General features: G+C 37.9%; 1 pseudogene; it reads left to right on the top strand.

The window, feature by feature from the left end:
* On the top strand, window positions 1-27,554 carry LOC136388119 (homeobox protein NANOG-like; annotated as a pseudogene).
* The last annotated feature ends 347 nt before the right edge of the window (window positions 27,555-27,901 follow it).

Below are 27,901 nucleotides of genomic sequence, written 5' to 3'. Positions count from 1 at the left end.
ATGGTCCAAGAGGTGCTTCCAGCACTGCCAGGAGATCTGATACATCCCTTCCAGGCTGGAGAATCAGTCAGGATAAATAAGTGCACCACCCAAGGACTGACTCCCACATGGACGGGTCCACACACCATGATCCTGACCACTCCCACTGCTGCCGAGGTAGAAGGCACACCTGTCTGGGCCCACCACAGCCAGTTGAAGACTGCAGTCCCAGCAGAGACACCCTCATGGACAGCAGAGACTGACCCCATCAACCCTTGTAAGCTGACCCTGAGAAGGATGGCATGCCCTGCTCTAGTCACAAACCAGAAGCTGGCTGGTCTGCATATGCCTGATGCCTGAGGAGACTCACCAAGGAACTCCTTTTAATTAGACTTTGGGGAGGGAGGGAAACAGACTTCAAAGGAAAGCCAGAACAAGTTGTCTTAAATTTGATGCATGTACTGCTATGAGTCATACAGAAGGGAGATATGAAAAATATATATGTGCTTATAGCTACCCTTATAAAGTAACCTATAAATATTAGCTACTTAGAGGGAGGACACCTCCAAAAGGAAGTATACTTTAAAGAAAAATTACTTATTGCCAACTTGGTTGTCACTAAAGGCTAAGATTTTTAAAATTAAGAGTTCTGACTAGAAAGGAATTGTATGGTTTGGATAAAAAAAAGGTATATGCTGTAGAAATACTTTTGAAAGAAAAATGAAGAAAGTAAGTTGTTATGAAAGCCACTTATTTCTGAATAGATAAGAAAGTTAAGGGTTTATGTAAGTTGCAGAAGGTTTGTACAGGTGGTAAGAAATTAATCAGTAGCATTTGTTTCTTCAGTAGACTGTATTACTGTTAATGAAAACATCAAGTCTACCTTGATGTAATATATGAAAAAAAGGCATCACCCTTTCTGTTGCATATTATAGGCTGATGTTCCTACTTACAGGATCTGCAGATCACTGATCCTAGCCTTAACTTCAGGCTCCTGCCTACTCAACATCCTCATGCACCTCGTTAAAATGAGTCAAGGATTTGACCCATGATATAAAACCAGGGAGGAATGTGATAAGATACCAAAGAACTGTAAAACTTAACATTAGCAATGCCATTTTAAAGAGGAAAAGTCAGACTTCTTACTTCCTCCTTTCTGTGGAGAAAGGAAAGAGAAGAATGCTGGAGCTTCCTGGCTTACAAGTACAACTGGGTCATCTAGTCATAATTTAGCTAATTCCTAGAATTCTCTGAAAGGGTGCTTGGGGCCACTTGCTGTACAGAGCAAAGAAGATAGAATTTATCTAAAAACCTTAGAAAACAATGTTTATGTACCTTAATCAAGAATTCCTATACTGGGACTCATCCTAAAGTCATGAGAGTGACGTATATCTAGACAAAGGGATCATGAGCCGCTCCTTACCGACCCCAACCAATATGTGATTTGGTCTATAAAATCAGCCACAGAATTGTAGGAACTTTCTACATGATTTGGGATTGTGCCCCATGTAGCTAGCTGGCTAATTAATAAGCTCCTCAAAAATTCATCTGGACTTGGTGTCTCTATGTAACCCGTGGATTAAGGTGCAGTACTTTACAACAAAATACATGTGAAAAATCAAAGAATAACCAATATACTCTATAAAAAGAATAGCAAAGAATAACTTATCAACTAATAAGATTTATAAATATACAAAATATTTTAATGTATGATATTAAAGAAAGGATAGACCAAAGAAATTAAATTATGATTAAAATAGACTCATATATTGACATATATATATATATTATATAAAAATATGGTTATAAGAAAGAGAATACTGCAGAGAAATAGGGAAAGAATTTTATTTTCCAAATAAATGTGTTCAGACAGTGAACATACACATACAAAACAATTAATTATATACAAATGTATAATTATATTAGTCCTGGCCACATAGCTCAGTTGGTTCTAGCATCAATCAATGATCCTCTCTCTTTCTTCTGCTGTCTCTAAAATCAATAACTTAGAATTAAAAGAACCTTTGACTTAAAAAAATATAATTAGGCCCTGGCCGGTTGACTCAGTAGTAGAGCATCAGCCTGGTGTATGTATGTCCCAGGTTTGATTCCCAGTCAGGCCACACAGAAGAAGCATCCATCTGCTTCTCCACCCCTCCCCCTCTCACTTCTCTCACACACTCTCTCTCTCTCTTCCCCTCCTGCTCTCATGGCACAATTAGAGTGAGTTAGCCCCAGGTGCTGAGAATGTCTCCATGGCCTCCACTTTAGGAACTAAGAAGAGCTCAGTTGCTGAGCAATGCAGCAATGCCCCAGATGGGTAGAGCATCACCCCCTAGTGAGCTTGCCGAGTGGATCCCCACTGGGGCATATATGAGAGTCTGTCTCATTGCCTCCCCACTTCTCACTGAATAAAACACACACACATACACACACTTTCTAATTTCAATATCTATAAAAGAAAAAAATAGGATAAAATATATATTTTTGATGTTTAGGTAGTAAATATTTTTTAATAGTAAAAAGTACTGCAATGAATACAAATGACTGCATTAAAGTTGAAAACAATTGTTTATCAAAACATAGCAATGTTAATTAAAAAATAAGCCACAGATCAAGTTTATAAATAAAAAAGGCCGTGAAAGAGACAGAGACAGAAAGAAATTCCTACAAATTAATAAGAAATAAGATTAACAATCCAATTAAAAATAGGCAAGAGAATCGCATGTACAATTTTATAAGAGAAGGAATCCAATTGGCCACTAAATATATGGAAAGAGTTCAACTTCATTATTTACAAAGGGAAGGCAAATTCACACTAATAAGTTTTCCACTTTTTGCTTTGATAGAGTAGCTTATATTACATTAACCCTTCCACTGAAAATAATTAGGAAAGCTCAATTAGATACCAAAAGAAATAAACAAATAAAAGAAGATGTAGCTATTGGAAAATAACAAAGACAACAAGGATTTTTAGGAGGCAAGAGAAAGAAGAGAGTTAAATTAGCTTAACTCTACATTAGCAATCACTTCATCACCTATCTATTGTATTTGCCAATTCCAGTTTTGGGATTTATTAGCTAAATAAAGAACACAGGCTATGCTTGTCTGGATCTGTACTCCACAATTTTTTATGTGGAAGCTCTAACTTCCAATGTAATAGTATTTGGAGGTGGGACCTTAGAAAGGTAATTGAGTTTATATGAGGCCATGAGGGTGTGACCTGCATGATGGGATTAGTATTCTTTCTCTCTTATGTGAGGACACAGTGAAAAGACAGCCATCTCAAAGCCAGAAAAAGGGCCTTTATCAAGAATTCAACAATGTTGGCATGCTGATACTGAAATTCCCAGCGTCCAGAATGGGGAAAATAAATGTCTATTGTTTAACCCATTCAGATTGTGTTATTTTGTTATAACAGCCAAGCAGGTTAGAGGTTTAGATTTTGTAACAGTATATTTGGAAGAAAAGTGAAGAACAGGAATTCAGAATTATAAGAAAGTTAAGATTTGATAGGGTAGGATCCCAGCAAAAAGGGCACTAAAGTTGAATTGTAACTCTGGACTCTAGATATTTGGGCACAAAAAATCTTTGTATCTTAAAATATTACAGAGTATAAGATGCACGGCATAAGACCCTCAGCATTCTTATTACAGTAAAAATAATGAAGGGCATTTAAATTTTTCATTTCATCAGTCTCAAGTATACCATAAATAATTTCTAGTTTAGACACAATCTATAGTGAAGCAAAATTATGCATACCTATAATGATGCTTGATACACAATAAATGTTACAGAGCACAGCTGAAATGATGGCATTTCCAATAAACGATCATGTCTTTTTTTGATAGCTACATGGTGAAATAAATGGATATTATACCCCTACCCATTCAATGTATAGAAGTCAGTGACAGTGGGCTCTAGGTATGAACCAGATATAACACACAATCTTGTAGGGCTTCATATTGTAAAATGTCTTCAAGAAGTATAAGTACACACACACACACACACACACACACAATAATCTACATATTTTGGACCAGAAAAGTCTTTGTCGTGGTTGGGCTACCCAGGTATTGTAATATGCTTAGCAGTATTCATGGTCTCTCCCCACTTGATGCCACTAACACCCCAACAGTTCCAATAACCAAAAAAGACTCCAGTCATTGCCAGATATCCCCAAGGTGACAAATCCATCCCCAGATGAGAAGAATTGAATAAAATTACATTAAAATTAGTAATTAATATTTATTAAAGGCACCATAAAGTGAGTAAATGAACAATTAATAAGACACATTATTCTTAACATATATAACTGATAAAGTTTTATCTAATATATATTTAAAAATAAATAAGAAATTGACAACACAACAACAAAAAAAGACTAGAAGAGACTTCACAGAAGGTAAATCTAGATATACATTGAAAATCGAAAGAGTTATCAAATAAAAAACCACAATGTGATATTGCCTGTAAAGCCAGAAGCCAAGGCCACCATTACAGCCGCCTGGCCTATGAAGGTTCGCATTGCATTCGGACAATCGGCAAAGAAACAACGAAGCCAAAAACTGGTGGGCCATAGTCTTAATTCCTAGCTTGCACCCAGTGGGCAAGTAAAAACACACACTGGGCTCCAAAACCCACTCACATTCAGTGCTCACAAAGCTACTGACTTATCTGAGTTTCCTAGAATCAAAGGTTTCTAGCTCACCAGCCTTATTCTCCTCAGTTCCCCATCTCCTTCCTTCTCTCTACACAAACTCTATACAAACTGGCCTCTCACTCAACACTCCACCATCTTGGCTGCTTCTCCTGGCCTACTCCACGTGGCCTCTTTCTGCTCTCTGCTCTGCTCTCTCCTCTAATATTAATCTCAGGAACCAAGAGAGTAAGCTCCTATTCTGCCCCTATTATATAGTGTAGAAATCCAAACCTTTAATCCAATATACAAAATAGGGAAGTCTCTAACAGGGGTCTCCAAACTTTTTACACAGTGGGCCAGTTCACTGTCCCTCAGACCGTTGGATGGCCGCCACATAAAGTGCTTCTCTCACTGACCACCAATGAAAGAGGTGCCCCTTCCGGAAGTGCGGCGGGGGGCTGGATAAATGGCCTCAGGAGGCTGCATGCAGCCCACGGGCCATAGTTTGAGGACGCCTGCGTCTAATACAAAGTCACTTCTCTGAGGCATGATTGGATTGTACCACCCCACATCAAGAAGGGTGGGAAAGGCTTAATCCCAAAACCAAGCCCCAGGCTACAATGATTCTGCCTGCCCACAGCCTGCCCCCAACACACATTAATATCACCTGGGCGATGGCCTCCTCGTGGGCAGCGCCATCTTTTTTTTTTTAAATTATTTTTATTTATTTATTCATTTTAGGAGGGAGAGAGAGAGACAGAGAGAGAGGAGGGGAGGAGCAGGAAGCTTCAACTCCCATATGTGCCTTGACTGGGCAAGCCCAGGGTTTTGAACCGGCGACCTCAGTATTCCAGGTCGACGCTTTTATCCACTGCGCCACCACAAGTCAGGCCAGCGCCATCTTTAACAAAGTGAGCATAATACATTTTATCTGCCCAACATTGCCCCAAACACCAAAATATCTAAGATGTGCTAGACTTTCCATGTCAAAAATTGCTGAGATCATTTAGTTGGTGGAGTCTTGTTAGCTAACTGTTATTCACTAACATTAACTAGATGTTCTGAATTATTCTATTTATAAGAAGTTAAAAAAAAAACCCAAACAGATGATACCATAGTGTTGTGTTAGGGAATACAAGTGTGTATAAAATTCAAGTAATGGATTACTGCAAACTTCAGGTCAGTAGTAAACTTTGGAATGAAGGGAAGAGGTGGTGAATGGGCAGGGGAATTTACCAGAATCTTATGCACTAGCAGGATCTATTTCCTGACCTGAGTATTAGTTGTACAGGTGTTAGCTTGTGATATATTGTGCTGTACAGGTTTTGTTCAATCTTTGTATGTATATAACATTTCAAAGACAAAAAGGTAAAAATAAAAGAAATGTTTTCTCTTATCCAAAAGTAATTACTGTCAACAGATTCTGAGTTATCTTTCCAGACACCCTCCATACAGATACCTGCATACATATATATGTATTTTTACAATAACATAACACTGTCTTGCATTTTGTTCTTTTTCACTTAATATGACTTAGTGAGGATTTTGTATTGGCATATACATAAGTTTATCAGACTTTTCAAAAGAACTGTGTATTCCATTGTATATAAATGTAATTCACAAAATAACGTATTATAATTGTCTGCAACACTAGGACATAAAATTAAGTTTTGGTACATTCATATTACAATATGTACACTATATGCAGATTAAAATCAATATGTTATTTCCTCTCAAGGGCATTGTTCATAAACTTGGAAAATAGACAGTAAAAATTATGAAGCAACAAGGTACATATTTTTTTAAATCTTCACTTTCCAGACAAACAAGATACTACTTTCCAGACTGTCAGGACAATTCAAATAAAAGGCCAGGAAATTTTAACTGAGTGTAATAAATCAAAGAGCTTGTTCGTAACTTTGATCAAGGAGAGACTGCTGAAAATTCAGCTGTTTCTTTCTGTCTTTCTCTATATCAGGGTTCCCCAAACTATGGCCCACGGGCCACATGCGGCCCCCTGAGGCCATTTATCTGCCCCCCCCACAGCACTTCTGGAAGGGGCACCTCTTTCATTGGTGGTCAGTGAGAGGAGCACAGCTCCCATTGAAATACTAGTCAGTTTTTTTATTTAAATTTACTTGTTCTTTATTTTAAATATTGTATTTGTTCCCATTTTTTTTTTTTTTTTACTTTAAAATAAGATATGTGCAGTGTGCATAGAGATTTGTTCGTAGTTTTTTTTTTTTTATAGTACAGCCCTCCAATGGTCTGAGGGACAGTGAACTGGCCCCCTGTGTAAAAAGTTTGGGGACCTCTGCTCTATATGTTGCAAACAAACAAAATAATAATTAAACTTTCATATTTATTTAGTAAATTTATAAAAATCATGACTAGAATCTGAATAATTAATATTTTTAGAATTATTTATTATATATCTTTTGGAAAATATTTTATATTTATTTAGTAAATTTATAAAAATCATGGTTATGACCTAATTAATATTTTTAGAACTAAGTATTATATCTCTTTTGGAAAACATTATTTTGCAAATTTGATTTAACCAACTAGGAATTATGCACAGTCTAAAAATATTAGATTTTCTAAAGATTCATCTTAGAAACATATGTCTTTGTTGCTGGATATGGACCTGCAACAAGGTGAGTCTGCTGGACCGATCTGGAAATAGGTTCTTGCAAAGTTATGAGAAAAGAATTCCCAAGGACTCATATTTAGGAAGATTTGAGGGACAATGGCAAGAGTTATTGGAGGGGAACACAGGACATACGTGCCCGTGAAGAGGCTGCCAAACTGCTGCCTCAGCAGTGGATAGGTGGCTCAGCTTCCTCTCGCTGTGGAAGAAGGCCAGCAGTCAGGCCTCTGGGCCGCAGGCCCACACTTGTCCTCATCAAGCCCAGGAGGAGGGCCGGGACCTAGAGCTGCCATGCCATCAGCATCTGCAGCTTCTGTAGTCTAGTCAAGACTCTGTGCCCCTCCGGCCCACTTTCCCACTTCCAGTGCTGTGCTTCACCTCTTTGCCTGCTAAAGGGAGAGAGAGCAAACTTGGGGACTTTGTTAGGTTTTGATGATATCTCCTTGGGTTTGGGAGGTGGTGATTTTTCTTTCAAACTAAAAACAATCTTCTTATTTCTTCAGGGGCTTGTGCTAGGCTCAAGCCCCTACCCAGTCCCTTTCCTGAATTTTCTGGGGTTCTGTTGGGCAAATAAGTCTGTAAAATTTTTAAAATTTGATTTTGCTCACTTTTATTGTTAAAGATGGCTGCTGCCCATGTGGGGTGGATAATTACCTTCCTGCTTGGGAAGGAGCTTGGTTATGCTATTGTGTACTGGAGGACAGGTCTGTGTGGGCCCAGGTAGTTTTTAAAAAGTTTTTGAATAAAGAGGAGCTGGGAGGCCATGTTGTTGCAGAGAAGGCAGGCAGCCAAGGTGGCGGGGTGCTGAAGGGGATCAGAGATGAGGGGCTTTGTGAGCTCCACTGAGCTAGTGGGGCCTTTGATTCTAGGAAAACCAGGAGGAAGTCAGTGGCTTTGGGAGCCCCAAAGGGAAAGGGAAGTGTTTTCCCACTGTGTGTATTACTCGCCCACTGGTTGCAAGGCTAGAATAAAAGATGGATAACCATTTCTTGGCTCTGTTGTTTCTCTATTGTCTATCCGAATCTAATGAGAACTGCACCTGCCTGGCAGTGGCTGTGATGGCCGTGACTACTGGCTCTACAAGTTCCCTGCCTTTATCCTATCTGATCCTTTTTTAAGAATCTCCTAGGCTCAACTCTTTCCCTTTTGATCCCCATTTTGACTCCTACTGTGGATGCCTCAAAGTTCTGTTTCATTATCTGGCTTCTACTACACATGAGCCCAGTAAAGGAATTTCTCCCTCACTCCCTGCCCCCTCCCACCCTAACCCCCAAATCTGGGTAATTTCAGTTGTTTCCAGGGAGATTGGAAAACTGGTTTTTCTGCCTCCTGGGATGTTACCTTTGGAGAGACAATTTGGGTTATTCCCTGGAGTGTTTGAAACTGTAGCTTCCAGAATTAATCAGGAGAGCCAGTTTCACTCCCTTCCCTTTTATTAATACCTAACTAGCTACCTATGCTAATTTTAGCCTTCCTACATAGAATGCATTCAATTTTATTTTGGCAATCTTGAATCTCAATCTATATGATGTTTACACACCTCTTAATAGCCACTTACAATGATAAAAAATGATGAAACATTAGGTTACATTTATTACCTAAAATGTTTCTAACCACCTCATTGTAGGGCATATTTATTGTGCTACAAAATCCTGGGGGATAATTGGATAATGATAATAATCCCCAAATAGTCCTCCTGATAAAGAGTTGAAATTCAGCATTTTGTTTTCTCCTGCTAAGGACATTCACAACAATTTTAAAAAATTTCTCTCCTAATTGCAAAGTCCTAATTACTGATGCTCTACCACCAATATTACTAAATATGTTTTTGCTAATGGGGCTGCTACTACTATTCCCCAAAGAACTAGTAAATATTAAACAATACCTAAGGCTGTCTACAATGTCAGTTCCTGATCTCTGCAATGCTAGCATTCCTCCCAAGAAATTTGCTCCCAATATTTACATCATTACCTCCCAAGGGGTGGTATTTCCCTGTTGATGTTGCATACTAATACAAATTGCAAGGATATAGATGATTTTGAGGAGGGTAGAGAACACAAGTTGTCATAAATATCAGTGTTTTCACAGGCAAGATTATTTATATTTTTATTACCATTGCCACAGTCTGTTAATTTTTATTTTTTTTTAATATTTTTATTTTGCTGCAAACCCATTTTAGTTAGAAATCATTTCAATACAAGAGACACAATGAACTCACATGCCTAAGCAAAAGAGAATTCATTGGTCATGCACATGTATGATGAAATATATATTGAAGCTGTGGGGGAGGACAAGGATACAGTCTATCAATAAGAAACTGAAGCCCAAGTCATCAGGCCTTTCTCTTTGCCTCAGGTTTTAAATTTTCTATTAGTTTTGCCTCCTTATTTTTTAATACAGTCATATTTTGTGTTGTGGATTATACCTTATATTTAAGGAAGTATTATGCTGATACTTCCTTAAATGTGTATATTCAGGCTCTTTTTATGTCCCAAGTCAAAATTTTAAAAAATGTTCTCATTGGCACACTTGACCCGACTTCCCATCTCTGCCCTAGTAAATTAGGGCTAAGTTGAATCAAGTGTGTCAGATTTTTGTTTTTGTTTTTGTTTTGTTTTGTTTTGCTGAACAAATAATTCCATAGTATATAAACCTAGTTCCTAGGTATGAGCACATAGGGATAATATGAATGACAGAAATTAGGATGAAATCTAAATTATTTCTTCTCTGTGATACTATCACATTCTTTAAACTGAAGGTTACCCTTGTTATGGACTATTTCCTGGCAGATTTTTTAGGTCTTCAAAAAATAAACTTTATGATTTCTTTTATATTTGATCTTTAGATAAGCACATTCATATACACATCTTAGGATAAATATGACTTATGAACATGCTAAATGTAAACTATGTCAATATCTACAGTTGGCATTTGTTTTATTAATGTCTAACATATTTTATTGTAATTTTTCATTTTGTTCTTTTCTCTCTTTCATTATACATCTTCTTTTAACAGAATAGCTTCCATATGAAAAGATTTACTCCTATCAGCTTATGGTTTAACAGTCTGTATTTCTGTTCTAGACTGTAAGGCTAGGGGCCGCCGCCATCGTGGTCATTCACCTGCAGAAATTTGGGCAGATGGTAAAGAAATGGTGGAGTTGGAGGATGGTGGGCCATGGGAATAAAACCCTGCTTTTCCCATGGAGGGCAAGGGATCAGGGAGAAGAGAAAAAAAGAAATCCTCTTGTACCTCTCAGTGATGAGGACAGAATCTCTCTTCCACTAAACATTAGCAAGACAATGGCCCTTCCCAATCAGGAAGGCAACCTGCAGTCTCACAGACCACTATAACTGGCACTGCCCAGCCCCCAATGCAAACTATAAGCAAGCAAACAAATATATCATATTTACAAACTCATTTGGCCAACATATACCTATACTTAATTCATTATTTTCAGCTTAGATATATTCAGTTCTTACCTGCTGTAAATCTCCAAATGAATGACCTGATTTAATAAGGTATGTAAGGCCAGGAACCGCCATCGTGGCCATTCACATGCAGGTTCCCATTGGATTCAGGCAGACGATAAAGAAATGGCGGAGTCAGAGGACGGGGGGCCATCCTATTTATTGGTGTCTCACCAAGACAGGCAAACCACAAAAGAAGACAAGGGAAAAGCAGAAAACCAGCTCTTCCCATGAAGGGCAAGGGATCAGGGAAGCCCCTGCAATTGTGATAGCAGGAACTGTGTGTCCAAGCTCCTGGTCTGTCCCACCTTATAGTGTAGAAAACCAAAATCCCTTAATCCAATATACAAACAAGGAAGTCCCCGACACAAAGTCACCCATCCAAGGCATAATTGGATTCCTCATGAGACTGCACCACCCAGATAATACAATCATTCAAGGGTGTGGGGAAAAGCTTAGTCCCAAAACCAAACCCCAGGCCACAACGACCTGGCCTGCCCATAGCCTGTCCCCCACACCCAATATAAGTCACAAGCGAGCAAACATATATATCACATTTACAAACTTATTTGACCAACAAGGTAAAACCAAAACATTGAGCCATATAACCATGCCAGTTAGGGAACATCTATATCCTAGAACCAGGTTGACCATTGAAATATTATGTCACAACTTAAGAAAAAGGAAATCTCTGAAGATTTACTTTCTTTTCAAGCTTTGTCTTGTCCCATCTTCTCTACAGACATGGGTATGTTATTTTTCTTTATCAAAGAAAATAAATTATTTAAAGGATTTTCAAACACTGATCTATCTTTTTGAAATCATAGTACATATTCCAATTGATTATTCCCAATGAGCATAGAAAGCAGAGATGTGTTATTCAACTGTCTTTTCTTCTGTTGGTCAAATAAGTTTGTAAATATAATAATGTTGGGCAGATAAAATATATTCTCACTTTGTTAAAGATGGCGCTGCCCACATGGAAGCCCATCGCCCAGGTGATATTAATGTGTGTTGGAGGTGGGTTGTGGGCAGGCAGGATCCTTATAGCCTGGGGCTTGGTTTTAGGACTAAGCCTTTCCCACCCTTTTTGATGTGGGGTGGTGTAATCCTATCATGCCTCAGATAAGTGACCTTGTATTAGAGACTTCCCTATTTTGTATATTGGATTAAAAGTTTTGATTTCTACACTATAAAATGGGGGCAGAATGGGGGCTTGCTCTCTTAGTTCCTGAGATTAGCATTAGAGAGGAGAGAGCAGAGAGGAGAGCAGAGAAAGGCCACGTGGAAGAGGCCAGGAGAAGCAGCCAAGATGGCAAGTGTTGAGTGAGAAGCCTGTTTGTGCAGAGTTTGTGCAGGAAGACGGAAGAAGATGGGGAACAGAGGTGAATAAGTCTGGTGAGCTAGAAACCTTTGATTCTAGGAAACTCGGATAAGTCGGTAGCTTTGTAAGCACTGAATGAGTGGGTTTTGGAGCCTAGTTTGTGTTTTACTTGCCCCCAGGGTGCAAGCTAGGAATAAAGATGATGGCCCACCAGTTTTGGCTCCTTTGTTTCTTTACCAACTGTCCGAATCCAATGCAAACCTACATATGAATGGCCACAATGGTGGCTCCTGGCCTTGCAGATATATATGTTTGCTCAATTATAGTTTGCATTGGGTGTGGGGGACAGGCTGTAAGCAGGCAGGGTCATTACAGCCTAAGGCTTAGTTTTAAGACTAAGCCTTTCCCACCCTAAGTGACTTTGTATAGAGACTTCCTTGTTTGTATATTGGATGAAAGGTTTTGATTTCTACACTATAAAATGGGTCAGAGGAGCCATGCTGGGGGAAAGCAGAGGCCATGTGGAATAGAGAAGCAGCCAAGATGGCAGAGTGCTGAAGGAGAAGCCAGTTTGTGCAGAGTGTTTGCAGAGAGAAGGAGATGAGGAACAGAGGTGAATAAGGCTGGTGAGCTAGAAACCGTTGATTCTAGGAATCTTGGAAAAGTCAGTGGCTTTGGGAGCCCTGACTGGAAAGGGAAGTATTTTCCCACTGTGTGTATTTCTTGCCCGCCGGGTGCAAGCTAGGATTAAAACTAATGGCCTACCAGTTCTTGGCTCCGTTGTTTCATTATTGTCTGTCTGAATCAAATGCGAACCTGCATGGCCCAGGTGGTTGTGATGGTGGCTGCGGCTACTGGCTTTACATCTTCCATTGGTTCATATACTTCCAGTCTCTCTATATGTATAGGAGATGTAACACTCTCTAAAAAGCAGTTTCATGACAGCTTATTCTTCTTCTCTTTAACAAATCTATTTTAATTCAGATAGTTGTGATAATTTTAGTTTCTGGTCGTAATTTTAGCATTGTTGCAAAAAATGTAACATTTCAAAGTCATATAATAACTGGACAATGGGAAGAGGTTCAGAAAACAGAGAAGAAATATAATATTCAAGCCCAAATTAGTTGCTTAATAAAAGGATTTACAATAAAGTCAAGGAAATCTTAGAGAAAATAGATCTCAATGATAAAGAGATGGGGGAAAGAAAAGTTAAGAAATTAAGGTGATTAACATGGCAAGTGCAAATAACAACAAAAAATAGGGCTAGGGACAGATAAGAATGTGTAGAGTCTGTCAAAGGGGGTGGGGTTTGGGTTGCTGGTAAAAAAGATAAAAGGTTTAGGCAAAGAAAAAATACCTATAGATACAGACAGCTGTGGTAATTGCAGGAGGGAAGGAGGTGGAAGGAGGATAGAGAGGCATAGATAGTGATGAAGGGAGACTTGAATTGGGGTGGTGAATACACAGTGCAATATACAGATGGTTTGTATTGTAGAGTTGTACACCTGAAACTGATAGAGGGGAAATCAAGAGTTAAAATTTCAGCTTGCGTAATGCTATCTTTGCTTATATGGTCAGCAGGCTTAATGGTAGAGACTTTGTTCCAGGAGCTGGAATGCCTGAGCCGGACTGCACAATTTAACTAGATCTGCTAGTAGTCCACTTTTGTGATAAGAGATCTGCCAGCATCCACCTTTGTGCCTCAGGGGACTGCAAGTAGTTCACTTTTTTGCCCCTGGGTCACAAGGAAAGCCTTTGTGCTCAAAAGACCCAACAACACCCACTGACTATGATCCAATTAACTTTGGCTATGATCTGATGAAAGCTCCCTTGAAATTACAAGTTTCTTATCTACCCTTTTATTTCCCTTGTAAAAAGGTTTTCTCAGGATGGAGGGTTAAGATGTTTTGGCTGTGGGAACATAATCTCCTTCTCCTCATTTGGTTGGCCATCTGAATAAAGAACCCATAATTATTCAATCCCTGTCTCTACTTATCTGGCTGAAGTGGTGACAGGCAGCACAAATGCCTATATTTCTGGTTTCAAAGGTTCTATAATTTTATTAACTAAAGTTACCCCAATGAATTTAATTTAAAAAATTAAAAAGAAAATAATTAAGTAAATTTCTCCAGAAATTAAGGATACACATTTCTAGATTGAAAGTTTGAAACAATTTTTCAAAAGTTTAGCATACTAAATGAAGACAAACCAAAATACAGTAAGGTTTGCAAGAATACAGAGCAGAGAAATCTATACTTAGATACCTATGTGTTGCAAAATGAAGAATAAGGTATGAAAAGGAGAATAACTCAAGAAATTTGCTTACTATTATTTCTTTTTAAAGAAACTATTGAATAATGTACTTCAGAAAAAAAAAAAAAAAAAGATACTCTAATCCAGTGGCTCTAAAACTGTAATTCCTAGACCAGTATCCTCAACATTACATTGGAACATTTAAAAATAAAAATTCCTGCCTGACCAGGCAGTGACCCAGTGGAGAGAGTGCCAGCCAGTGAGATGCAGAGGAACCAGGTTTGAAACTCTGGGGTCACCGGCTTGAGCATGGGCTCATTAAGCTTGAGCAAAGTGTTGCTGGCTTGAGCGTGGGATCATAGACATGGTCCCATGGTGACTGACTTGAGCCCAAAGGTCACTGGCTTGAAGCCCAAGGTCACTGGCTAGAGCCAGGGATCACTGGCTTGACTGTAGCCCCCTGACCAAGGCACATATGAGAAAGCAATTAATGAATGTATGGTCAGTAGCCACGGCCACCATCACAGCCGCCTGGCCCATGCAGGTTCGCATTTGATTCAGACAGACAGTAATGAAATACGGGAGCCAATAACTGGTGGGCCATTACCTTTAATCTTAGCTCGTACCTGGCAGGTGAGAAATATACACAGTGGGAAAACTCTTCCCTTTTCATTCAGGGCTCCCAAAGTCACTATTCATCCCAGTATTCCTAGAATCAAAGGTTTCTAGCTAACCAGCCTTATTCACCTCTATTCCCCATCTCCTTCTCTCTGCACAAACTCTGTACAAATTGGCTTCTCCTTTAGTACTCTGCCATTTTGGCTGCCTCTTCCCTGCAAACTAATTTCAGCAACCAAGAGAGAGCCTGTAAAGCCAGGAGCCATGGCCAGGGCCAGCATCAGAGCAGCCCGGCCCATGCAGGTTCGCATTGGATTCGGACAGTCGGTAAAGAAACAGCGGAGCCAAAAACTGATGGGCCATAACCTTTAATCCTACCTTGCACCCGGCGGGCAAGTAAAAACATACACTGGGCTCCAAAACCCAGTCACACTCAGTGCTCACAAAGCCACTGACTTATCCGAGTTTCCTAGAATCAAAGGTTTCTAGCTCACCAGACTTATTCTCCTCAGTTCCCCATCTCCTTCCTTATCCCAGATACAAACTCTGTACAAACTGGCATCTCACTCAGCACTCCGCCATCTTGGCTGCTTCTCCTGGCCTACTCCACGTGGCCTCCTTCCACTGCTGGCTCTACTTTCTCTGCTCTCTCATGCTAACCTCAGGAACCAAGAGCCAAACTCCCGCTCCGTTCCCATTTTATAGTGTAGAAATCCAAACCCTTAATCCAATATACATAATAGGGAAGTCTCTTAATACAAAGTCACTTCTCTGAGGCATGATAGGATTGTACCACCTTACACCAAAAAGGGTAGGAAAGGCTTAATCCCAAAACCAAGCCCCAGGCTACAATGATCCTGCCAGCCTCCAACGCACATTAATATCACCTGGGCGACGGCATCTTTAACAAAGTGAGCATAATACATTTTATCCGCCCAACAGAGCCCCTAGTCTCCTTTATTTTATAGTGTAGAAATTAAAACCTTTAAGCCAATTTACAAATAAGGAAGTCTCTGATACAAAGCCACTTATCTGAGGCATAAATGGGATTCCTCATAAGAGTGCACCACCCCACATCACACAACAATCAAGAGTGTGGGGAAAGGCTTAGTGTTGAGAAGATCTTAGTATTAAAAGGGTGGGAAGGGCTTAGTCTTAAAACTAAGCCTTAGGCTATATGGATCCTGCCTGCTTACAGCCTGTTCCCCACACCCAATGCAAACTATAAGTGAGCAAACATATATATCATATTTACAAACTTATTTGAGCTACAATGAACAACTAAGGATCCCCAATGAAGAATTGATGCTTCTCATCTCTCTCTCTCTTCTTGTCTATCTGTCCCTACCTGTCTCTCTGGCAAAAAAATAAATTTTAAAAAAATCCTGGGCCATACCCTACACATAATGAATCAGAAATTTACGGGTTTAGGCCCAACATTATAGCTTATAAAAAGCCACACATGACTTCTGATTTCTAGTCTAGCATATAATGAGAAAAGAATTGTCATCCCATCCTGACAAAAGAAAAAAAGCTAAACAAACTTAAAATCAGCCATTCTTCTTACATCTAACAGAAAATTGAAATCACAGTGCAAACAGCTGTGCCCCAAAATGGAGAAATATAAATATAGAGAGACTCATAGTAGCCCAGAAACTTAAATCTCAGCTGTAATCAGTAATGAGGGAGAAAAACAAACTACAATTGAGAAATTATTGGAGTTTCGATATGAACTAGTTTGCAGAGTTAAAAACTCCAAAGTTAACCAGAATGAGGGAGTAAAATAAACAAAATTTTGGGAATTTTTCTTCAACCTTCACTGCAGAACTTGGCGGATTGGAGAAAAGTCCCCATATAGTTCTAGCAGGGGAAGGAAGTGAAAAGAAAGTAAAGTTCCCATTTTGAAATATGCTAATGGAATTCTAGTCTTAAGAAGCCTTGTCTATAAAGAACACTATTTTATTATAGCCTAAGCAATGTGGGAGAAGAAAAATACCTAATTCCGGCTCACTATAGGTTTCCTCCTGGCAGGAGGAAATACCAACCTCCTGCTCTAGCCTTCCTCTCTCACCTCAAAAAAAGGAAGGAAAACTGAGAAGCATCTGTTCAGGTTATAACCCAGGGCATAGGCACAATAAAAGTCCGAGACCCAATAATAGGACTATAGCATGCTTCCCACCCCATATCTAACAACCACATCAACAGGGTGTTGGGCAGATAAAATGTATTATGCTCACTTTGTTAAAGATAACAGGAGGAGGCCGTCACCCAGGTGATATTAATGTGTGTTGAGAATTGTTGTACCCTGAGGCTTGGTTTTGGGATTAAGCCTGTCCCACCCTTTTTGGTGTGAGGTGGTACAATCCAATCATGCCTCAGAGAAGTGACTTTGTATTAGAGACTTCCCTATTTAGTATATTGGATTAGAGGTTTGGATTTCTACACTATAAAATGGGAACGGAGTGGGAGTTTGTGGCTCTTGGTTCCTGAGATTATCATTAGAAGAGAGAGCAGAGGAGAGCAGAGAAAGGCCACGTGGAGGAGGCCAGGAGAAGTAGCCAAGATGGCAGAGTATTGAGTGAGAGGCCAGTTTGTGCAGTTTGATGCTGGAGAAGGAAGGAGATGGGGAACTGAGGAGAATAAGGCTGGTGAGCTAGAAACCTTTGATTCTAGGAAACTCGGATAAGTCAGTGGCTTTGTGAGCACTGAATGTGATTGGGTTTTGGAGCCCAGTGTGTATTTTTACTTGCCCGCCGGGTGCAAGCTAGGATTAAAGACTATGGCCCATCAGTTTTTGGCTCTGCTGTTTCTTTGCCGACTGTCTGAATCCAATGCGAACCTACATAGGCCAGAAGGCTGCTGTGATAGTGGCCCTGGCCCTGGCTTCTGGCTTTACACAGGGCTACTGTATAATAACAACAAGTACAACTGAAAGAACTGCACATCTTAGACCCCATTTAAAAGAAGCCTTTGGGAAAATCCAAAGATAAAACAATAAGGGAAATAAAACAAGGACACAGGTGTTAGCCTCTGACACCTACAGAAATATTGAAATTTTCTCAAAAAGAATAAAAATGATAGACAGAAACTCAAGGCTACACAGACAAAGGAAGAGTATTGCAGAATAAAGAAATGAAGTTGCAAAGCAGTGACCGCGGCTACCATCACAGTGCATGCATGTTCGCATTGGATTCGGACAGTCGGTAAAGAAACAAAGGAGCTAAAAACTGGTGGGCCATCATCTTTAATCCTAGCTTGCACCCGGCGGGCAAGTAAAAACACACACTGGACTCCAAAACCCACTCACATTCAGTGCTCACAAAGCTATTGACTTATCCAAGTTTCCTAGAATCAAAGGTTTCTAGCTGACCAGACTTATTCACCTCTGTTCCCCATCTCCTTCCTTCTCCCTTCACAAACTCTGTACAAACTGGCTTCTTACTCAACACTCGCCATTTTGGCTGCTTCTCCTGGCCTCCTCCATGTGGCCTTTCTCTGCTCTCCTCTCTAATGATAATCTCAGGAACCAAGAGAGCAAACTCCTGTTCTGCCCCCATTTTATAGTGTAGAAATCAAAACCTTTAATCCAATATACAAAATAGGAAAGTCTCTAATACAAAGTCACATATCTGAATCATGATGGGATTGTACCACCCCACATCAAAAAGGGTGGGAAAGGCTTAGTCCTAAAACCAAGCCCCAGGCTACAAGGATTCTGCCTGCCCACAGCCTGCCCCCAACACACATGAATATCACCTGGGTGACGAGCCTCTACGTGGGCAGTGCCATCTTTAACAAAATGAGCATAATATATTTTATCTGCCCAACAGAAGTCAAGATACAATCTTTTATTTTTTTAATTTTTTAATTGCACTAAAAGAAAACAGTTTGTTCAGAATAATCATAGAAGTTATGTATTCAGGGATTTTAGGTTATGGGTAAGTGAGCAATGAATTGTATCACTGTGTAAATCACAGGAGAGGCAATAGGTGAATTCTCTGTTGTAAGAAACTTGAACCTCCCATCAGGTTATATAGTGTTATTTGCAAGTGTACATGGATTAATTGACAAGGCATATTGTATACTCAAGGAAAACCACTAAAAGAAAGTTTTAAAAAATCAAGAAAAAGATATAATTTATATGATAGAAAATTAGAATTATATAAAATGCTTATGTAAAATAAGAGAACGCAGAAAAAATGTGGAAGAAAAATAACAGAAACAAGAAGCACTGTAACATAGTATATATTCCAATCTTATCAATAGTAACTTAAATATCAATGATATATATGTATCAATTAAAGGACAGAGAGAGACTGTAGCGTTAACAAAAAATAAGATCTAACTACATGTTGTCTGCAAGAAGCCCACTTTAAACATAGATACACAGATAGATTAAACTAAAGGCCAGAGAAGGATACACCAACTCAATACTAATCAAAAGAAAGATGGAAGAGTTAATTTCTGACAAAGTGACTTAAGAGCAAGGAAAGGTATCAGAGATAAAGGGGAGTATTACATAACAACAAAGGGCTCATTCTCAAAAAGGACATAGCAAGTCTTAATGTACAAGTGCCTAACAACAGTGTCAAAATATGTGAGACAAAAACTAAGAACCACAAGGAAATATACGTGAGTCCACTATTACAGTTAGAAACTTCAAAAGTGCTCTATTGGTAGTTAAAATATCCAGCAAGCAGATAAATCAGTCAAATCATAGTTGAACTGAAGGGTATTATCAATTAACTGGATTAATTAACATTTAGAGAATACTTCATCCAACTACATATTCTTTTCAAGCTCATATGGAAAATTTACCATGATAGACCACATTCTTTGTCATAAAATACACCTTAAATTTAAAATAATAGAAGTCTTAGTAAGTGTGCTCTCAGACCTCAAAGGAATTAAACTAAAAATCAATAACAGAAAAAATAGCTGAAAACTTCCAAAATATTTGCAGATTAAACTACACATTTCTAAATAACACATGGGCTAAAGAAGAAATCTCAAGATAAATTTTAAAATACTTCAAACCAAATGAAAATAAAAATACAACCTTCCTAATTTGTGGGATGCAGTAAATTTATATAGTATTGAATGAATGAAAATATTAAAAAGAAGAACTCTAAAATTAATAACCTAAACTTCTACTTTCTAGAAAAAAAAGAAGAGCAAATTAAAATCAACTAAGCATAAGGAAAGAAATAAAAATCCCTGAAACCAAAAGTTGGTTCTTGAACATGATGTAAACTACTAAGCCTGCAGCCATATAAATTAAGAAGAGAGAAGATGCAAATGACTAATATCAGAAGTGAAAAGGGGATCCATTCTACTGATGCCATAGATATTAAATAGATAATAAAAGAATATTATGAACAATGCTGTGTCTCCTAATTTGATGACCTTGATTAAATGGACTATTCTTTGAAAGACACTATTAGCCAAAACTGACACTAGGAAAAATAGATAAATTGAATAGGCCTCACTATATTAAATAACTTTTTAAAAGATTTTATTTATTATTTTTACAGGAAAGGAGAGTGAGGAGTATCAGCTCATAGTTGCATCACTTTAGTTATTCATTGACTGCTTGCTGTATGTGCCTTGATTAGGCAAAGCCAGGATTTCAATCCATAACCTTCCAAAGCTGAAAGCACTAGTTCCAAATTAATTCACTCTATGAATATATGCATGCAAGTATATTTGTGAGTATATATATGTAAAGTGCTTTGTAAAAAGTACCACTGTTCTTTTTTTTTTCATTATTTTTATTTGGGGGACAACATAATGTTTTGGGAAAGTCTTTGGAATCAAAGACCAGGTCTCCCAAACTGATTTTAGCACTCCCAATTTGTGATTGTAAGTAATTTAGATTACATGAGTTCATATCATCCTGTATTAGATGAAAGTAAAACTAGTTCCCCACTAGTTGGGCTATTTCTGGATCCATCTCGACCTATCATTCAATCTGCTTTGGAATCTGATATTCTCTAAACTGATGGATTAAGTTTTGTCAAGTTCTCAAGCTCATTCGCCATTCAAGTATTCAGAGGATTTATATCATTCCTGTTTTTCTGAGAATTCTTGGAAATATAAATGAGCATTCTCAAATGATTTCTTCAAATGGCCAATTATTTATAGTGGGTCACCAGATATTAGGGCTTAATCCATTCTATTTAACTTAATAAATTTCCTGGATATACCAGAATGCTATCTTTCACAGTAGTGGCTAAAACTGCACGGCTAACTCCACAGTAAAAAAATAATACCTTTGACATAATTTATATTTTAAATATCTGGGGAAAATATGTATTTGTGTTGAAGACAAATTGATTTACTTTTTTAGTGATAAGTGGCTTGAATCACTCTGACTAGCTGAACACTGAAAGGGAAATTTCATTATTATGTGTTGTTTTCACCTATAAACTAAATGTTTCTAAAACAAAGTTTTGAAAACAAAGCCTCAGGAGAAAATAGAACTTAATGGATTTTCAGATATTTTTGCTTTCTTTTTATTGTTTTAGCTTTTAGAAGTGAATCAAAAATTGAATAAGAAATGGCCAACTATCTTTATTTAAATTTATAAACATTTATGTTTACAAATTTGATTTTGGTTTTAAACAGCTTAAGGAAGCTGTCATTTATAATAACAAAGTTGCTACTCAATGTCCTAAATAGCATCACACCATATAACTTAGAAAATAAAATAACGTTAAAAGTCATCTGGAGGCAATAAACCATGGCCTTGCCACTGCTATTTTTTAATGCTTGATTTTTATCATTTACATGTAGCTATTGTAAATTAACTGGTTTTAGTATCAAATTGCTATCCTGACATCAGCCTCATCAAATTTTTCATTTTGAATAGTTATCTTGTCTGTGTCCTCAGTTCTTAGAACATGATGAATAGTAGATATTAAATAAATTTAGATTGAATACGATTTTTTTACATCTTGCCCTGATCTCTAAATCTTGTTTTAAAAAACTTATTTTATTCATTTCCAATTCTCTTTGTAGTGGTAAGTATTTATTTAAAACAACAACACTAACAAAATAACAAAATTTGTACCTCAAATGATATGTTCCATTCTGTTCTAAGCCTAGATTGTCTTGGAGATAAAGAAGCCTTAATGCTTTTATATAACATGCCTTTGAGAAATCCCGAGATTTGTTCAAAAATGATATATTTCATTTTTTGTGCATATAATTTTATCATTCTATGGAGCCTAGATAGAGTTACTCAAGTTCCCAGTTATTTCACATGGGTCTAATTCCATTCCATTCTTGGCCTGTGTCAATTAATTTTCTTTTCTCAGATAATAAATTTACACTCTATTCCTCTTTTGAGCAGTTAGACATTTTCAGTATGGAACATTCCATTAAAATGAAGTGACGAATTGCCCTGGAGCACACAAATTTTCAAAGACTGTTTGGTCTGATAATAGAGTTTAGTCTTAGTAGTTTCTTTCCAAAAGTAAAACACATACACAAAAGACATTATTTCTTTTCTGCATTCACAAGCTATACATAATTTAAAGTGATGTCATTGTTCCACAAATATAGCTAGGTTTCAAAATGATTGATTAAATTCTGTTTAAAATTTTGCACAGAAGTATGGTGTATAAGCACATTTTATATTCCTGTGTGAGAGAGCTAGTTTTCTAAATCATACACCATTGTCATGAGCATGTTCATCTTCTATACAGAACACACCGAGTAAAAAGAAGATCAAGTCTGCACATTTGGGATATAAATTTTTGAGATTACTGCAGTTGGGACTATATATCTCTCTTGTACTAGAGACTCTAAATCTTGGTATTTTTGCCAGTTTTGTGCTATTAGGATTTATGCTACTCTATACTTTGATTATATTCAGCAGCTAAGTGTTATTTATCCTTTATCATGACTTTTTCTGCAATTGTTTTTAAAACATCAATAAGGTTTTAAGCATAATTATAGTAAAATTCTGTCTCATAATAACCCAGAATGAGAAAAATCACAGATAGAACTTCACACACATATACACCCATTTTTCAAACATATAGTTAGGCAGCATGTTGTAATAGTGACTAACTTGACTAACTTCAACTTGACATTTGGAAATCGAATTTGATGCTAATTCTCATAAGAATACTTACAAATTACATACTTATATTTACAGATGTTACAAGTTATTTAACCATTTAGTGTATTAGATTCCTTTTAATTTCTAATTGTCACAGTAGAAATATCTGGCCTTTCTCCTATAAAAATTGGTTATTATATCAAAAGTATGTAAAGTATATTAAAGCAATTAGTACATTTAGAAGTTTTCTAATATTTTTATTATTATATCCCTACCAGCCCACTTTATATTAAGTATGATTTTTACAGAAAATTGTTTAAAATGATATTACACAAATGATAGAACTTTTGATGTCCATTTATAATATAATGGCTAAAAACCATATAGAACAAAATGTAATGCACTGTAACATACGGGAGTCCTCTCTAATAGAGCTGTGTACAGTAACTTGTAGTATGATGCTGGTTTTTTCATTTTTCTTTTAATTTTCAGTTTCTTCATTTGTAAACTGAAACTGTTGGTCAATGAGATTTCTGGGTTTTTTTCTAGCTTGTATCTTCATATTAAATTTAATTAAGAAATATGTAGAGTTGAGTATACCATAGATTAGATTTAAGCTTAAGACTGAAATCTAATCATCTTTTTAAATGATGAAAATAATTGGGTGAAACTGAAAAAAATGTAGAATCTAATGAAGGAAAAGCTGCATAGCATTAGGAAAAGAGCTAAGGACAGTAGCTGTCAAATGGATAAAGGCTTAAAACAACACAGTAATGTTTAAGAATCCTCAAAATAATACTATAAAACTATTACATTCACTGCCATGATGTTTGATAAGTATAATTGGCAGTTTGGAAAATTTCCCTAACCTAAATTCGAGACCTTCTTTCAGGTCAACAAAACCATAATTTGAAAAACTTTTTTGGCCTGACCTGTGGTGGCGCAGTGGATAAAGCATTGACCTGGAAATGCTGAGGTTGCCGGTTCGAAACCCTGGGCTTGCCTGGTCAAGGCACATATGGGAGTTGATGCTTCCAGCTCCTTCTCTCCTCTCTCTCTCTCCTTCTCCTCTCTAAAAATGAATAAATAAATAAATTTAAAATGATGTTGCTAATGCTAAGTTTAAAAAAAAAAAAAAAAGAAAGAAAAACTTTTTTGTTAAGATTTTATTGATTGATTTTAGAGATAGAAAAAAACAAAAAGAAAAGTGGAAGGGAGGAGAGGAAAGCATCAATTTGTATGTTTTTGACCGGGCAAGCCCAGGGTTTTGAACTGGGGACCTCAGCATTCCAGGTCAACTCCCTATCCACCACAGGTCAAGCCTGAAAAACATTTTATTCATTTTAGAAAGGAGAGAGAGAGGAGAGAGACAGAGAGAGAAGGGGGGAAGGAGCAGGAAGCATCAACTCCCATATGTGCCTTGACCAGGCAAGCCCAGGGTTTTGAACCGGCGAGCTCAGCATTTCCAGGTCGACGCTTTATCCACTGCGCCACCACAGGTCAGGCATGAAAAACATTTTAAAGACGTATAACAAAATATTTTCAACAAGTTATTTATCATTTATTAATTCATAATCCATGTTTCAGAGATCTCACAGTGAATTCTGTAGTCTCTTGATTCAAAGAACTAATGAGCAAGGATAGGGAAGGCCCGTTAAAGGAATCACTTTAACAACCTATGGTGACACAGTACTTGTGAAAAAACAATACTTAATTTACATTAGAATTCATTTTTCTCAAAATGCAAAACTTGAATTTCAAAAAATATTAGGTAAAATCCAAAAGAATTCTGTGCTCCATATTTCATAAGAAATAAAAGCCTGATAATATGAGTTATGTTTGATAACAAGAATGCACTCCATAAACAATCGTACACAGTTCTACATCCTGTGTACATGTTGTTTTTGACCTTTATTTCTATCATCATTCCATCTTTTTATGACTAAGAAGCATGGACGATGTGAACATCAGAGCACATACTTGCTGCCAAGTGTCTCCAGAGAGAATCTGGGGCAGCTGGAGACACACAGAGTGCTGCTTCACTAGGAAACAGTCTAGAAATCTATGGAGACCTGGAATAAAACATACACACACACACACACACACACGCTGCATTAAGTGATACATTTTTTTTTTTTAAACAGGGACAGAGAGAGAGTCAGAGAGAGGGGTAGAAAGGGACAGTCAGGAACAGAGAGAGATGAGAAGCATCAATCATCAGTTTTTTGTTGCAACACCTTAGTTGTTCATTGATTGCTTTCTCATTTGTGCCTTGACCGCGGGCCTTCAGCAGACCGAGTAACCCCTTGCTCGAGCCTGCGACCTTGGGTCCAAGCTGGTGAGCTTTTTGCTCAAGCCAGATGAACCCGCGCTCAAGGTGGTGACCTCGGGGACTCAAATCTGGGTCCTCCACATCCCAGTCCGACGCTCTATTCACTGTGCCACCACCTGGTCAGGCAAGTGATACATTTTTTGTAGATGTAGGTCTCAAATTCAATTAAGTCATGGACTATTTCCATAAAGTTTTAAGTAAGCAATGAGTGGTTCTTGGCAATTTATTCTTTTTTCGTGATGAGAACTATTTTCTTGGAAATAGCTATTCCCAAGAATGGCTCATTATCCTTTGAAGATGTGGCAACCAACAAAACAGTTCATTTTATTGTTGGACAATGGCTATAAAAAATAAATTAGGAAAAATAAATTGCCAAACAATGCTCCCAGGAAGAGCAGATATTAATAATTTCAGACATACATGAAAAGGTTTCAAAAGTTTTCACATTTGCACACCAAACATCTTAGGAAATAAAAAAAGTTACAGTATATGAAATATATAGATTTTTAAAAGTAAGTTCAGCAAATATTTTTTAACACCTACTATCTGTGGGATGTTATATTAAATCTTATAACCTATGCTGTGTGCCCATCTTAACCATTCTCAGTCTTCCTGGGCTCCATCACTCAGTTTCTTCTGCTGTCACTCTTCTACTGGGTTTGGCTAGTGGGGAAAATGAGAGAGAGATTGAGGTATTTCATTCACATCTTTTCCCACATCAAGGCCACCAATTTGTTATTTGCTGCACTCTTCTACAAATATTCGTTCCTTCCTTCTGCCCTCCTCAATGCCTTTCATCTTAAAGTTCCTCATGCACTTTCCTTGCCTTGCCTTCTCAGGTCAGAGAAGCCTGCTTTTTTTGCTCCCTGCTGGGTGTCTCATTGTTATTTTTCTGTCTGTCCCCTTAATCCTGCCCACACTTCTGTAAAAAGTCTAGCCATTTAATTCCCCTCATGAGCCAAGGTAATTCTATTTTATTTTCATTACTATACTGTAATAAATACAACACAATTCAAAAATATTTGTAAAGAGTATAATTGGGCAAATTACATCTAATATTAAGAGTTTGTTGAAGAAATAGCAAAATTTTATAAAATGTGAGATGGAGTGTTGCTATTTGTGAAGGGACACATATCAGCTGGGCCTTGTGACCTGGACTGAATTTCAGTAGGTTATTAAAATTAGATTTTTTCTTAGATTGGGTTGGTTGGTTCCTGTTACTAGAAAACAACATGTGTATGGCTTTGGTATGTCCCTAAAGCTTGCCCTGTCCTGAAGCGTTCAATTCTTGGGAAACTTCCCCAAGTGCCTGAGATTTATGAGCCTGAAGAAGACTGCATCCTTGCAAATGTCATCTACGGAGACACTTTACATGGAGAGTGTCTCTCCTCTTCTTCCCTCCATGGCTCAGAAAAGCCATGATCCTTCCACCAGTTCCAGCATAATACTACTCACATCTGGAGAGAACAGTATTGTGAAGGAGGAGAAAGCCTAGGTCAAGAAACAAGAGCCATCGTCTCATAGACACAGCTCTGTGTACTCCATGAGAGATTTCAGAGATAGAAATGTCTCAGTGTTCAGCAGCTGCCAAAACTTTCCAACATCCTGAACCTTAGCTACTAACAGGTTAAGACCTGTGTCCAAAAGCAGAGAAAGAAATGCAAGAGTGGGCAGAAATGCAAATGGCCAAAGAATAGCAACCGTGTGACTTATAGCAGCTCAGCAACCACAGAGGACTGGGGCCTCTCTTCCTATCATCTATGCCTGGTGAACACTTCTGGACACCTTTCAGTGTGGAGCAGCCAGGCCCGCAGTAACCTAACTTGGAGCAACTGTTGCTGGCACAGCCCATCTTGGAACTACCATTCCTAGAATAGTCAGGTCTGGTGCCCCCAAGCTTGGAATGACCAGACTTGGAACAACAAGGTCTGGGACAATCAGTTCTATAGTTATGGAGAGGAATCCCTAAGACTTCAGATCCAGTTCCAGCAAAATCCTGGCAGTGATTTGGAGGCCATCTTGGAAACTGCTGGGGCAAGCTATGATACAATACAGCACCCCTAAATATTACTGTAGTACAAAGCAAACGATGGGTTTATTCCTCGCTTACTCCATGAGCATACAACCTGACTCCAAGAACATAGTCATGAACTCACAATGTGACAATGACTTTATTATTCAATCTCAATTTGGGCAGTGCTTATGTTACATCTCCTAGGGTTTTTCTATGTATCTCTGCCCCAATATGCTGCTTCTCATTATTACTGTTGTGTCAATTTGCAGAGATGAGGATGAGGGTGGGGTACAACTAGATTCTGCTTACAGAGTTTTCTATAGCCTTTCTGCAATGGACAAATGATAAAAGATGTCTCTGGATGTAGATATTTAGATATAAGACTATTTTGGATAACTATAGGATTTAGACTCTTAACCTTAAGAATAGAAAGTAAAAGTACAAAGATGTGTGAAATTATTCATATTTTCTGGGACTGGAAGGTTTGCTAAAATCTTCAATTTGGGGGAATGGTTAAGCAATAATATGCTTCACTGATTTCCTTTGCACCT

The sequence above is a fragment of the Saccopteryx leptura genome, chromosome 1, assembly GCF_036850995.1.
Source record: "Saccopteryx leptura isolate mSacLep1 chromosome 1, mSacLep1_pri_phased_curated, whole genome shotgun sequence".
NCBI classification, from domain to species: Eukaryota; Metazoa; Chordata; class Mammalia; order Chiroptera; family Emballonuridae; genus Saccopteryx; species Saccopteryx leptura.
Note: the sequence above shows the minus strand (reverse complement) of the source record. Positions and strands in the feature narration are given on the sequence as shown.